This window comes from Scylla paramamosain, chromosome 1 (genome assembly GCF_035594125.1).
Source record: "Scylla paramamosain isolate STU-SP2022 chromosome 1, ASM3559412v1, whole genome shotgun sequence".
Classification (NCBI taxonomy): domain Eukaryota; kingdom Metazoa; phylum Arthropoda; class Malacostraca; order Decapoda; family Portunidae; genus Scylla; species Scylla paramamosain.
In genome coordinates, this window is record NC_087151.1 from 23,975,572 (window position 1) to 23,989,007 (window position 13,436).

Here is a 13,436-nt window from a genome sequence, read left to right on the forward strand (position 1 = left end):
AGTCAAGTAGCAGAAATGGCCATTGTTCTCGCACTGTTGGGCATTCTGAAGGACGTGCTCCACCCTTCACATTTTTTCATTATAGTTAAAAAATTGATCACCCTCAAAATACCGGTCATACTCAGTCTTCATATTGCTTTTTAATTCTGCGGCCATTTCGATATTAATGACGTCAACCATATACCCAGTATCGCCCACCTCCATGCTCGTTCGAGGTGTGTATGTATGGAGTTTATACATGCGTGTTTCATCGGTGTGGGTTATGGCCCAAATATCAATCCTGCAAGTATAATCACCCGCCACTAGACCCAAGAACTATTTTGGATAAAAGCAGTTTATCAGACCTACTTCATATTCCTTATTTGGATCAAGATGGATGGGGGAAGTGATTCTATTTTCAAAGCGATGGGGCTGGTTATGGGGGTAGAGCTCGGAGTTGCCCAGACTCGTCAAATACAGATAATGCTCTGCTCCTGCCATGATCAAAATAAAGAATAACAATCATCCCAGTTAAGGAATATATTTATACTCGATTTGTCAAACACACATCAAATTTATTTCAGAATTTTACATGATATAGTTTATTCAGACTTCCTCACGAGAATAGTTTCAACTTTACTGTGTAAGCAATATAACAGCGACAATCATGGAACGAGCTGTCGGTTAGCCTACCCTCGACCACCTTCATCTTGACGACTAATTGGAGGGTAGATCCACACGTCAAACCCTCTGTGAGGGGAGTGAGGAGGAAATGTGGCATCGTGGACCTTTATTTGCATGTATTGGTCGATATTACACCTCTTGCATAGTAGAATTATTCGTTCAAATTGACGCAGGTGTTATTTTTTTCCTTTGTTGGTGGGAAGGAATGGAGGGTGGGGAACATATTATTTACTAGGGGATGTGGGTGATGGGACGAACCGTTTTGACCATAACCCTTATCAATTATCCATCCGTAGGTCTGCACCTCTGATGCGCCTAACACGTGCACGTCAATGACTCATGCGTTATTGATTTGCTTACTCGTTTACAGAGTAACACAGGGCCTTTCATTTTAATATGCTTCCCAGATGTGGCCGATCCCGCCGCCTACCAGATTACTTCGTTGAGCTGTATTTCTGATGGCGCCCGCGGGGAGTTGCGCCAAGTGAAGTAGCATTGATAATAATAGACGCTCATCGGCTGAAATTCTTTTCACGTCACCCTTTCTGTTGCCGAGTACTCGTATGAGATCAAACATGCTTATCCCCGAAAATGGCAGAAGTAAGTTACCATGATCATCCCATGAAATCCCAGGTTTATCCTCCAATAATTTCAAGAGAGATAAACCGTATTCTCTAAAGGAAGGTGGAACAGCAACTCGAATTAAATCATCCAAGGGCGGATTGACAGGAGCGCGTGACGGCAGTGCCACGGTGGAGGCGACAGTGGTAGCGGTTGCCGGCGGCAGAAGTGAAGTTTTTTTCTTTTTCTTGACTTGTTTTACCGTGAATCGGTGCAGAGTTGCAACGTCGGCCAGTTTAAATTTACACCTCTCGGCAACTGAGATGGGAACTAAATAATATTCCTTCATCTCTGTAGTAAACTTGTTATTGCCGACACGGCTATCGGGAGTAACGCAGCCAATATGCTGCCACCTCGTTTAGAGATTAGAATGGCTTTTTTTCTTGTACACGAGCGTCCTCTTCAAGGCTACAGTGCGAATATCACTCTTGAACTTTTTCAGGCGGTTAATGATGGAGTCATCGTCCGTCAGGCGTTTCTTCAAAAAGTTGGCGAATATTTCCAAGATGCAATTGACTTCGTGCTTATTCAAACTCTCCAAGACCTTCTTCCGCAATTTAGGGTAGACGTGAGAGAGGAGGAAAACAAAATCCTTGTACTTCTATATCAATGGTTTTTCCTCATTCATATCTTACTAAGTTGTCCGCATCTATCCAAATGTAAAATTTATCTGGATATCCACGCCAGTGGACGAAATACTTTCTTTTACCTCGCTCGACCTTTGATCGTAATATATCGACCTGGTAATGTGTCAGAAGAGAGGACTTGATTAATTCTTCCTTGTAGAATGCACCAGTCACGTCCTCACCTACCAAATCCCTTATGTAATAAATAAGGATTTTATGTGAGTAATTCACACGACTTATCTTAAAAACCTCCTCAATATTGTTGACGGTATAACCCTTATTGAATTTAAATTGCGTTCGGGAAGCACGTTGTAAGTGTACAATGTCTCCCACGTCTAATTTGTGACTGACAACTTTCTCTCCTCTTGGCCAATTTATATACATGTGTTTAAATTGCCTCCTGACTTGTGACAGGTGGTGGAGGTGGTGAACCTGGGCCTGTGTTTGGTTATCACCCAAACCGCGGTGTGGGGTGTGATTGTACGTGTTTATTAGGGTGGGCAAGAAGTTAATATACATCAGTGTATTGTTATGTGTGAGATATTTATTTATTTTCGCCTTTATGGTTCGGATGACCCTTTCTGCCAAACTTGCCTTTGTTTCGCGCGAGTAATTGGAATGCAAGGTAATACCTTTCAAAGTTAAATATTTTTTCACTGCTTGATTATAAAATTCGGATCCCTGATCGGTAAAAAAGACGCGACACGCCTGTAAAACTTCCTGACCCTAAAAATTTTTTCAGGGCTTGCAGGCTACTGCGTCCAGATTTACTTGTCAGCGTTGCTACTTTCAAGTACCTGCTGGAAACGTCCAGGCAAAACATAATGTATTGAATGCCGCCACTGTGTCTGTGCAGCTTTGTAAAATCTGCCAAATCACAAGTTAAAATGACGGACGGTTTAGAAGCGAGAATTTTTCATTGCGGAAAACGTTTCAGTGTCGGCTTGTGAGGCGTATAAGTGCGGACGCCCTGCAAAATGCCCTCACATCGCGGAGTGTTAGATTCTTATCGCTTTTCTTCCTCTCTCTGTAGAGTGCTTGCACACCTCCTAAAGCCGCAGGATTCGTCATATCCCGGTAAATTTCGTCCAAAACTGCGTTCATAGCAGATAGACTTTCTCACTGGGCGGCTCATCCACAATATTTGCGCGCAGTTGAATTTCTTTGGGTACGTTCGGGGATGAATCGCACCACAAATAAACTTGATCTCGTCTAAGCACGACATTTTTTATAAATTTCCATAAAGTGTTTGGCGTGCTCCTTTCCATAAAGTTGCCTGCCCAGACATTCGATTTGATATATATCTCTGTTTTTCATAAGAATGTAATGCGAGGCATTTAAAGTTATCGTTCTAGCATACTTTCCGGGGAAAAACACATTCTGCGCTATCATTATAACTGACAAATTTTTATGTCTCCCTTTGGTAAAGGCCTCTGCTATCGTTTGAGAATTGCCAGCCATGAGAAAATTGTCATCTAATATCAAAAGCGTGTGCGTTTGCGGATCGGCATATGGATTGTCATCATCCATCACGGGATCAATAATTTTCTCATGCACATGCATGGTGTGTTTTGCCGGAATTTGTATAACCTGCGATAATTATGCGTGTAGGATATCTGAAGAGAATCAGCATCTCTTTGCTAAATGTCTTGTTCATGTTAAGTTCAGAGGGTCACTAAAAGACGCTTCGATATGTTTAGAGTATTTATTGCTTAACCTTTATTTACATGGTCATGTAGGTAACAGCATAACTAGCCTCCCCCAGCTGCATCCTCATCCCTGCCCTCTAATTATGGCGTGGATCTTTCCTGACTCACGCTTCTTCCTCAACCTCCTCTTCCCTCTCCTTAACCTAAGTAAAAATGTTCTTACATTACCTCCTTCTCCTCCTCTTCCTCCTCTTCCTCTTCCTCCTCCTTATCCCACGTGGACAGTACAAATGTTCTTACATTACATGAACAATCCCCCACATCCCCCTCCTTAACCACGTGGTCAATACAAATGTTCTTACATTACATGAATGGCAGCTGCTAGCCAACGCGGTCTCTCTCCACCCCTTAATTATGATGTGAATAATGTCGTGGAAAGTCTCTCCCGATCACGCCACAGTCCACTCGTTATCCCATCCTCTCCCTCCCCCTCATCCTCCTCCTCCTCCTCCTCCTCCTCCTCCTCCTCCTCCTCCTCCTCCTACTCAAGATCCTCTGCCACCTCCTCATCCATATCATTCTCCACATCTCTTTCCCGCTGATCATTGTCGGGGTGGTAATACGTGAAAGCGTTTGTCGTCAAATTGTGACAATGTACGCTTTTGCATGTGAGTGGTACAAATTTACCCTTTCACATTCCTGATATTATAGCAATCCACCATCCCACATGCGACATTATCAAGTGTTTCCCTATACTGCTGATGCAATATATTTTGCTGATGGTGAGTTGGAATGCCTTTACCTCGAGATACTTGCTTGTCACCTTCCAACAGCAGCAATTACATCTTTGGTTTTAATATGATTGCCTATTTGATGAGCGTGGATCCGGTTTTAGATTTCAGCAAGCCTAGTTGACCCTTCCGCTCCCCATTAAAACACATGTGATCTGAAGCAAAGTTACTGGTGTCGAGAAAATTTGCCATGGGTCCATGTTTCAGTTCATCATTTAAGTTCGTAGGTATGTGTAGACTGAATATGAAACTGTCAGTATCTTTACAAGCCAATTTAGCTCTCTCCCCATAATTAGCTTTGATGACACGATACCAAAAGTTGTACATGTACTTCTTTGCCACTTCTAAAATATGGTATCCCAAGTAATTTGGCTGACTGATTTTAATCATATTCTTACTGTTGACGCATATGACTCGGTCCTCGCCTAATTGGTGTACCCTTTTAAAGGATGGATTTCTTGCATACTTCAGGAGAGACTTTCTTTTTGTCACTAATTTCTGTTAGAGGCCATACTTCACTTCAGATAACATGGATCTGCCATAAACTGCGTTTGACATCAGTTTGCAAATGCGATTTTTAATGGTGGACGTCTCATTTTTATGCTGAGTAACGTTCCTTTCTATGAAAGGTTTCAGGTATGGAGCCTGTCTAAAGCTATATATAGCATGGACACATTATATTTTGCAGTCCAAGTGAGAGTAAAAGTTGCAGCAATTCCAGACTGATGAGATGATCTTTCAGCCCCTTATGACTTGCCACGAGTTTACGATTTTTCCTCTCCAGCTTACGACCCTCAGCTTCTAACAGTCTTTTACTGTATGGCAAGATGTCATCTTCTGTAATAGTCATGTGTGCGAGGCACAGAGAGAACTCGTCCATGACCCGGGCCACGTCGGGGGAAACATCGCAGGCGTCCAAATGCAGCCAGTAACTGATGTCACCATCTACCGCGCGATTCTGGATGCCAACTTCAAAAAAATCATCCATCTCTGACTGAGAAAGTTTTTTGATGTCGCCCATAGGCAGGGGGAACGCATAACGGTTCCATATAATGAAATATAGTCCAGATAGAACACATAGGTGCCGGGTCCACCGTTGGGTTCGTGGTTTGACTGCAGGTGTGGTCTGACACAAGTTACAAAGCCTCCTCGTACATTTCTTTTGATCAGGTGATACATGTTAGGATCGTAAGGCGGATCAAATTGAACGCCTGTCGACTTTAAAAAAGCGTCATAAGCATAAGAAGACAGTGACACATAATGTGCCACGTCCAGTTCATAAAATTCATGCAGGTATGATCTATATTTGAGATATGTATCGGCTAATAACCCCACATCAATCTCACAATACAGTTTTATGTAATCACCTAAAGTGTGACAGGATGCCATACTCCACACGCTTTCAGCGTGTTCATATTCTCCAGGTGACAGAGCCTTCTCCTTGAGCGTGTCATAAAATGCTTCACTGGGTGGCAATTGCTGATCTTCTAAGCGGGCAAAGTCGGTGATGTACTCATAACAAAGAAACTGTTTTTAAGTCCAAATTACACGTCTTACATTCTCGGGGAGGTAATTCAGCATCTCCTGGGCGTAACGCGTGTCATAGCCCGCCTTCATGTGACTCTGAGCGAGATGACTGAGGCCGGCATTCATAATGGAAAGCATGTCCTGAAACTGCAATTCCTTAATCCTTACTTTCAATAAATGCGATTCTGACTTGGCAAGGATGTCCACGTGTAACTCTGGCAACTGAAGGACTTTTATGATTAATGAGACGTCAAAGTTCATATTATGCGCCAGAGAAGTGAGATATTTCCTCATGTCACGACACTGGAGGTTGCATCGTGCGCACAATGCCCCCTTGTAATTATTTTGTGGTAATGAGTGGTCGTGATGTTTATGAGGTGGGGTTTTCACATTAAAGGGTTGACGGCAAAGTTCGCAGTGACGCTGACGTTAGAAGTGGACTTCATCCTCTGCAGACATGCTAATTGGATAGCTAACTACACTTTCCTTGATGATTCGGCAAGCTTCGGATAGACTATCAATGAAATTATTCACGGGATCTTCGCCGAAATAACTTCTCTTTTCCACGGTATCTCCATGCCTATTGATGATGAGATACGAGTATCCAATTGGCTCATGTTCAGCTATCACACTCCTATTCTCCTTAGATTTTATCATAGTTTCAAAATAAATAAAAAAAAAATGCTAAGTAGAAAGGCTGATAGGTGTAGGCAAAATTTTTGAATTTTACTTTTTCAGCATCACCTGGAAAAAAGAAGAGTTTGAGTGAAGTCGCAATGGCACTCGTAATCGCTCGAACTGACAGACTTGGAAAATGAGCTGAAACATATTTTGCAAAACTGATGACCCTCTGGAGTGGGAGAGCTACTCGACAATTTCTGGTGCAGCCTCTCAACATCTTTAATGAGCGTCATATGTCTTCCGCGTAGTAAAAATATGTATTATAAATGTTTTTGAATTTGCTAGGTACTAAAACGTCAAAATGCATGCAAAGCACACTATATTTAAAAATAACATAACATTACCGAAAAACGTGGGTTTTGATGGTTTTCAACTGTTTACGTGCCGAAACGCTAAAACGCATTCAAAACATAAGACTCATGTATGGAGAAATCGATCAACTTAATTTTAAATGTATTTTTAGTGATTTATGAGCTTGTTAGGTAACAAAACCCCAAAATGAAAGCAAAACACTCTATATACAATAATGAGATGACAGGTCCAGAAACGTGTCATTTGCGTGTTTTTGAGCATATCACCCACGAAAACACTAAAAAGCATGGAAAACATCCGATATAAGAAAATTAAAGAATATTACCAAAATCGTGTATTTTGACGGTTATTAAGCTTGTAACATACCAAAACTCTAAAATGGAAGCAAAAATACACTTCCTGGTGAAAAAAGAACATTACAAAAAACGGATGTTTTGAGTCTGTTTGAGTTTATCAAAACGCCACAACACATGGAAATATGCTAATATGTGGATACAATGATAGTATTACAAACGTATTTGACAAATGTTTTTAAGGTTCACTGATGCTGAAACGCTAAAACATGTTAATATTACTTTATGTTTAGTAACAGAATGTAATTAACAAAAATGTGCATTATGAGTCTTATTTACCGTGTTACCCACCAAAACGACAAAATGCATAAAAAAAAACCTATATGAAGAAACAGAACTACAATACCAGTAACCTGTATTATGAATGTTAGGTACCAAAATGCCAAAGTGCATACAAAGCACACGAAATTAGAAAAGAAAACATCACCAAAAAAGTGTCTTTTTAGTGTTTTCAAACTAGTTACGTACCAAAACACTAAAACGCACGCAAAAAAAAAAAAAGTAAATAAATAAATAAATAAATAAATAAATAAATAAAATGGATAATACAGAACAACTTCATCAAAAGAGTGTATTTTAAGTGTTTTTTTTTTCGTCTTGTTAGATACCAAAGCTACAAAATGCATGGAAAGCATCCTATATCGGGTAATGATACAACATTACCAGAAACCTGTCATTTTCTTGTTTTGAGCATACAAGGCACCAAAAAGCTAAAAGCATGGAAAACATCTCATTTGGGAAAACTAAACATTACTAACAAATCATGTATTTTAAATGTTTTTGAGCCTCTTACGTACCAAAACTCTAAAATACTAGTAAAACACCATTTCTGGAGGAATAGAACAATATTACCAAAAAACTTGTGTTTAGGGTGTTTTCGAGTTTATTAGGTACCCAAACCACTCCATATGGAGTGGTTTACACACATTTTATTGTTTTGGTATGTATGTTTAAATATTAAGTTCAAAAACACCTATTATATGAGAGCGGTGTTTTACATGCTTTTTAACATTTTACTACGTAGGAAGTCCATAAACACATAACACTCAAATTTTAATTTTCGTAATGTTCTTTTGTATTAGAATATATGGTGTTTTCCGCATTTTTGACGTCAGTTTTGATTCTTAACATTGTCAAAACAAAAAAAACAAAAAAAACTCAAAATGCATGTTTTTGGTAAAGGTGTTCTGTTTCTCCATATATAATATTATTCACGCGTTTTTTACTCTTGGTGCCTAAGAATCTAACCTAAGAAGAAACATACATACATGTTTCTGATAATATCATTTATTTCATCATATAGAGTAATATCCACGTATTTTGATGTTTCCCTACCTAATAAGCTCAAAAATACTGGAAACATACATTTTTACTTATGTTATTGTGTTTCCTCATAAAGGCTCTTTTGCATGCGTTTAGTGTTGCGATACGAAAGAAGCTAAATAAACAAAAAAAAAACACGTTTTTGGTTATGTTTTCCATTTTAATGCAGGGTGCTTTACATATCTTTAAGCATTTTCGTACCTAACACACTCAAAGATACTCATAAGACACTTTTCTGGTAATGTCATTTCGTTTCCTCAATATAGTGTTTTGTATGGATTTTGGCGTTTTGGTATATAACAATTTGAAAAAAAAATGAAAATAAATATTTTTGATGATGATGTGTTTCTCCATATAAAGTGCTATTCACGCGTTTTATAGTTTTGGTACCTAAAAAGTTCAAAAGCACTCATAATACACGCTTCTCGTAATGTCTTTTCTTTCCGTTTATACGGTACTTTGCATACATTTGATGTTTTGGTACCTGGTAATTTTGTTCTGTTTTAGCGTTTTGGTACCAAAGAAGCTGAGAAACAATTATAATACACGTTTCTTATATCGGTTCTTATCGGTTTATTTTGTATATAGGGTTGTTTGCATGCATATTGGCGTTTTTTATACGTAACAAGCTCAAAAACACTGAAAAGACACGTTTTTTGGTAATGCCGTATTGTTTACCAGTATAGAATGCTTCGCATGCTTTTTAACGTTTTGGTACTTAACAATGAGAAAAAAAAAACACTCAAAATATACCTTTTTTGTAATGTTGCTCTGCTTTTATATATAGAGAGTAATATTCAAGTGTTTTTGTGTTTGGGTACCAAAGAAGCTCAGAAAAAATCATTATACACATCTCTTATATGTCTTTTCGTTTACCCATATAGAGTGGTTTGCATGCATTTTCACGTTTTAGTACCTAACGAGCTCAAACACACTTACAATACACGTTTTTGGAAACTTTTTTTTTTTTGTGTTTCTTCAGATCAGTTGCTTTGTATGCAGTTTGGCGTTTTGTTAATTATTAAAGTGAAAAATACCCAAAACGCACGATTTTGGTAATGTTCTTTTTTTTTTTTTTTATGTAGGAAGGATACTGGCCAAGGGCAACAAAAATCTAAAAAAAAAAAATGCCCACTGAAATGCCAGTCCCTAAAAGGGTCAAAGCAGTGGTCAAAAATTGGTGGATAAGTGTCTTGAAACCTCCCTCTTGAAGGAATTCAAGTCATAGGAAGGTGGAAATACAGAAGCAGGCAAGGAATTCCAGAGTTTACCAGAGAAAGGGATGAATGATTGAGAATACTGGTTAACTCTTGCGTTAGAGAGGTGGACAGAATAGGAGTGAGAGAAAGATGAAAGTCTTGTGCAGCGAGGCCGCGGAAGGAGGGGAGGCATGCAGTTAGCAAGATCAGAAGAGCAGTTAGCATGAAAATAGCGGTAGAAGACAGCTAGAGATGCAACATTGCGGCGGTGAGAGAGAGGCTGAAGACAGTCAGTTAGAGGAGAGGAGTTGATGAGACGAAAAGCTTTTGATTCCACCCTGTCTAGAACAGCAGTATGAGTGGAACCCCCCCAGACATGTGAAGCATACTCCATACATGGACGGATAAGGCCCTTGTACAGAGTTAGCAGCTGGGGGGGTGAGAAAAACTGGCGGAGACGTCTCAGAACACCTAACTTCATAGAAGCTGTTTTAGCTAGAGATGAGATGTGAAGTTTCCAGTTCAGATTATAAGTAAAGGACAGACCAAGGATGTTCAGTGTAGAAGAGGGGGATAGTTGAGTGTCATTGAAGAAGAGGGGATAGTTGTCTGGAAGATTGTGTCGAGTTGATAGATGGAGGAATTGAGTTTTTGAGGCATTGAACAATACCAAGTTTGCTCTGCCCCAATCAGAAATTTTAGAAAGATCAGAAGTCAGGCGTTCTGTGGCTTCCCTGCGTGATATGTTTACCTCCTGAAGGGTTGGACGTCTATGAAAAGACGTGGAAAAGTGCAGGGTGGTATCATCAGCATAGGAGTGGATAGGACAAGAAGTTTGGTTTAGAAGATCATTAATGAATAATAAGAAGAGAGTGGGTGACAGGACAGAACCCTGAGGAACACCACTGTTAATAGATTTAGGAGAAGAACAGTGACCGTCTACCACAGCAGCAATAGAACGGTCAGAAAGGAAACTTGAGATGAAGTTACAGAGAGAAGGATAGAAACCGTAGGAGGGTAGTTTGGAAATCAAAGCTTTGTGCCAGACTCTATCAAAGGCTTTTGATATGTCCAAGGCAACAGCAAAAGTTTCACCAAAGTCTCTAAAAGAGGATGACCAAGACTCAGTAAGGAAAGCCAGAAGATCACCAGTAGAGCGGCCTTGACGGAACCCATACTGGCGATCAGATAGAAGGTTGTGAAGTGATAGATGTTTAAGAATCTTCCTGTTGAGGATAGATTCAAAAACTTTAGATAAGCAGGAAATTAAAGCAATAGGACGGTAGTTTGAGGGATTAGAGCGGTCACCCTTTTTAGGAACAGGTTGAATGTAGGCAAACTTCCAGCAAGAAGGAAAGGTAGATGTTGACAGACAGAGCTGAAAGAGTTTGACTAGGCAAGGTGCAAGCACGGAGGCACAGTTTCGGAGAACAATAGGAGGGACCCCATCAGGTCCATAAGCCTTCTGAGGGTTTAGGCCAGCGAGGGCATGGAAAACATCATTACGAAGAATTTTAATACGAGGCATGAAGTAGTCAGAGGGTGGAGGAGAGGGAGGAACAAGCCCAGAATCGTCCAAGGTAGAGTTTTTAGCAAAGGTTTGAGCAAAGAGTTCAGCTTTAGAAATAGATGTGATAGCAGTGGTGCCATCTGGTTGAAGTAGAGGAGGGAAAGAAGAAGAAGCAAAGTTATTGGAGATATTTTTGGCTAGATGCCAGAAATCACGAGGGGAGTTAGATCTTGAAAGGTTTTGACATTTTCTGTTAATGAAGGAGTTTTTGGCTAGTTGGAGAACAGACTTGGCATGGTTCCGGGCAGAAATATAAAGTGCATGAGATTCTGGTGAAGGAAGGCTTAAGTACCTTTTGTGGGCCACCTCTCTATCATGTATAGCACGAGAACAAGCTGTGTTAAACCAAGGTTTAGAAGGTTTAGGACGAGAAAAAGAGTGAGGAATGTACGCCTCCATGCCAGACACTATCACCTCTGTTATGCGCTCAGCACACAAAGACGGGTCTCTGACACGGAAGCAGTAGTCATTCCAAGGAAAATCAGAAAAATACCGCCTCAGGTCCCCCCAACTAGCAGAGGCAAAACGCCAGAGGCACCTTCGCTTAGGGGGATCCTGAGGAGGGATTGGAGTAATAGGACAAGATAAAGATATGAGATTGTGATCGGAGGAGCCCAACGGAGAAGAAAGGGTGACAGCATAAGCAGAAGGATTAGAGGTCAGGAAAAGGTCAAGAATGTTGGGCGTATCTCCAAGACGGTCAGGAATACGAGTAGGGTGTTGCACCAATTGCTCTAGGTCATGGAGGATAGCAAAGTTGTAGGCTAGTTCACCAGGATGGTCAGTGAAGGGAGAGGAAAGCCAAAGCTGGTGGTGAACATTGAAGTCTCCAAGAATGGAGATCTCTGCAAAAGGGAAGAGGGTCAGAATGTGCTCCACTTTGGAAGTTAAGTAGTCAAAGAATTTCTTATAGTCAGAGGAGTTAGGAGAGAGGTATACAGCACAGATAAATTTAGTATGAGAATGACTCTGTAGTCGTAGCCAGATGGTGGAAAACTCGGAAGATTCAAGAGCGTGGGCACGAGAGCAGGTTAAGTCATTGCGCACATAAACGCAGCATCCAGCTTTGGATCGAAAATGAGGATAGAGAAAGTAGGAGGGAACAGAAAAGGGGCTACTGTCAGTTGCCTCAGACACCTGAGTTTCAGTGAGGAAAAGAAGATGAGGTTTAGAAGAGGAGAGGTGGTGTTCTACAGATTGAAAATTAGATCTTAGACCGCGAATGTTGCAGAAGTTAATGAAGAAAAAGTTGAGGGGGGTGTCAAGACACTTAGGGTCGTCGACGGAAAGGCAGTCCGACCTGGGGACATTTATGGTCCCCTCCCCAGATGGGGTAACCGAGGCTGGTGTAGGAGTCGCCATGTCTGCATCTCCCTATAGTTTTTTTTTTTTTTCACACATTTTAGTGTTTTGGTACCTAAGCTCAGAAAAACTCATTATACACGTTTCTGCTAATATAATTTCGTTTCCCAATATAGGCATTTTCTATGTAAGTACTAAAAAAAAAAAAAAAACTCAATTCACGATTTCGGTAATGTTATTCCGTTTGACCATAAAGGGTGTTTTGCATGCGTTTGAGTATTATGGTATGGAAGAAGCTTAAAAACATATAAGCTACGTTTTTGTTATTTTTGATTTCTATTCCCATATAGGGTGCTTTCCATGCTTTGTAACGTTTTCGTGCCTAATATTTTCAAAAACACTCAAAAGACACGTTTCTGGTTTTCTTTACCTCATATAGAGAGCTTTTGATGCATTTTTGAGTTTTGATTATTGACAATGTGAAATACTCTCAAAATGCTCGTTTTTCGTAATGTTCTGTTTCTCTATATTAGATGATATTCACGCGTTTTAGCATTTTGGTATCTACTCGTAAGAATCTAAAAAGAAGCACTCATAAAGCACGTTTCTGATAACATCGTTTTGTTTCATCATAGAGGGTATTTTCCATGCATTTGGACGTTTGTGTTCCTAAAAAGTTAAAAATACTCAGAGTACACATTTTTGGAAATATTATTCTGTTTCTCCATTAGAATGTTGTAAATGCGTTTTTAGTATTTTGGTACGTAAGAAGGTCTAAACACTCCAAAGAAACGTTTTTGGTAATGTTTTGTTACCATA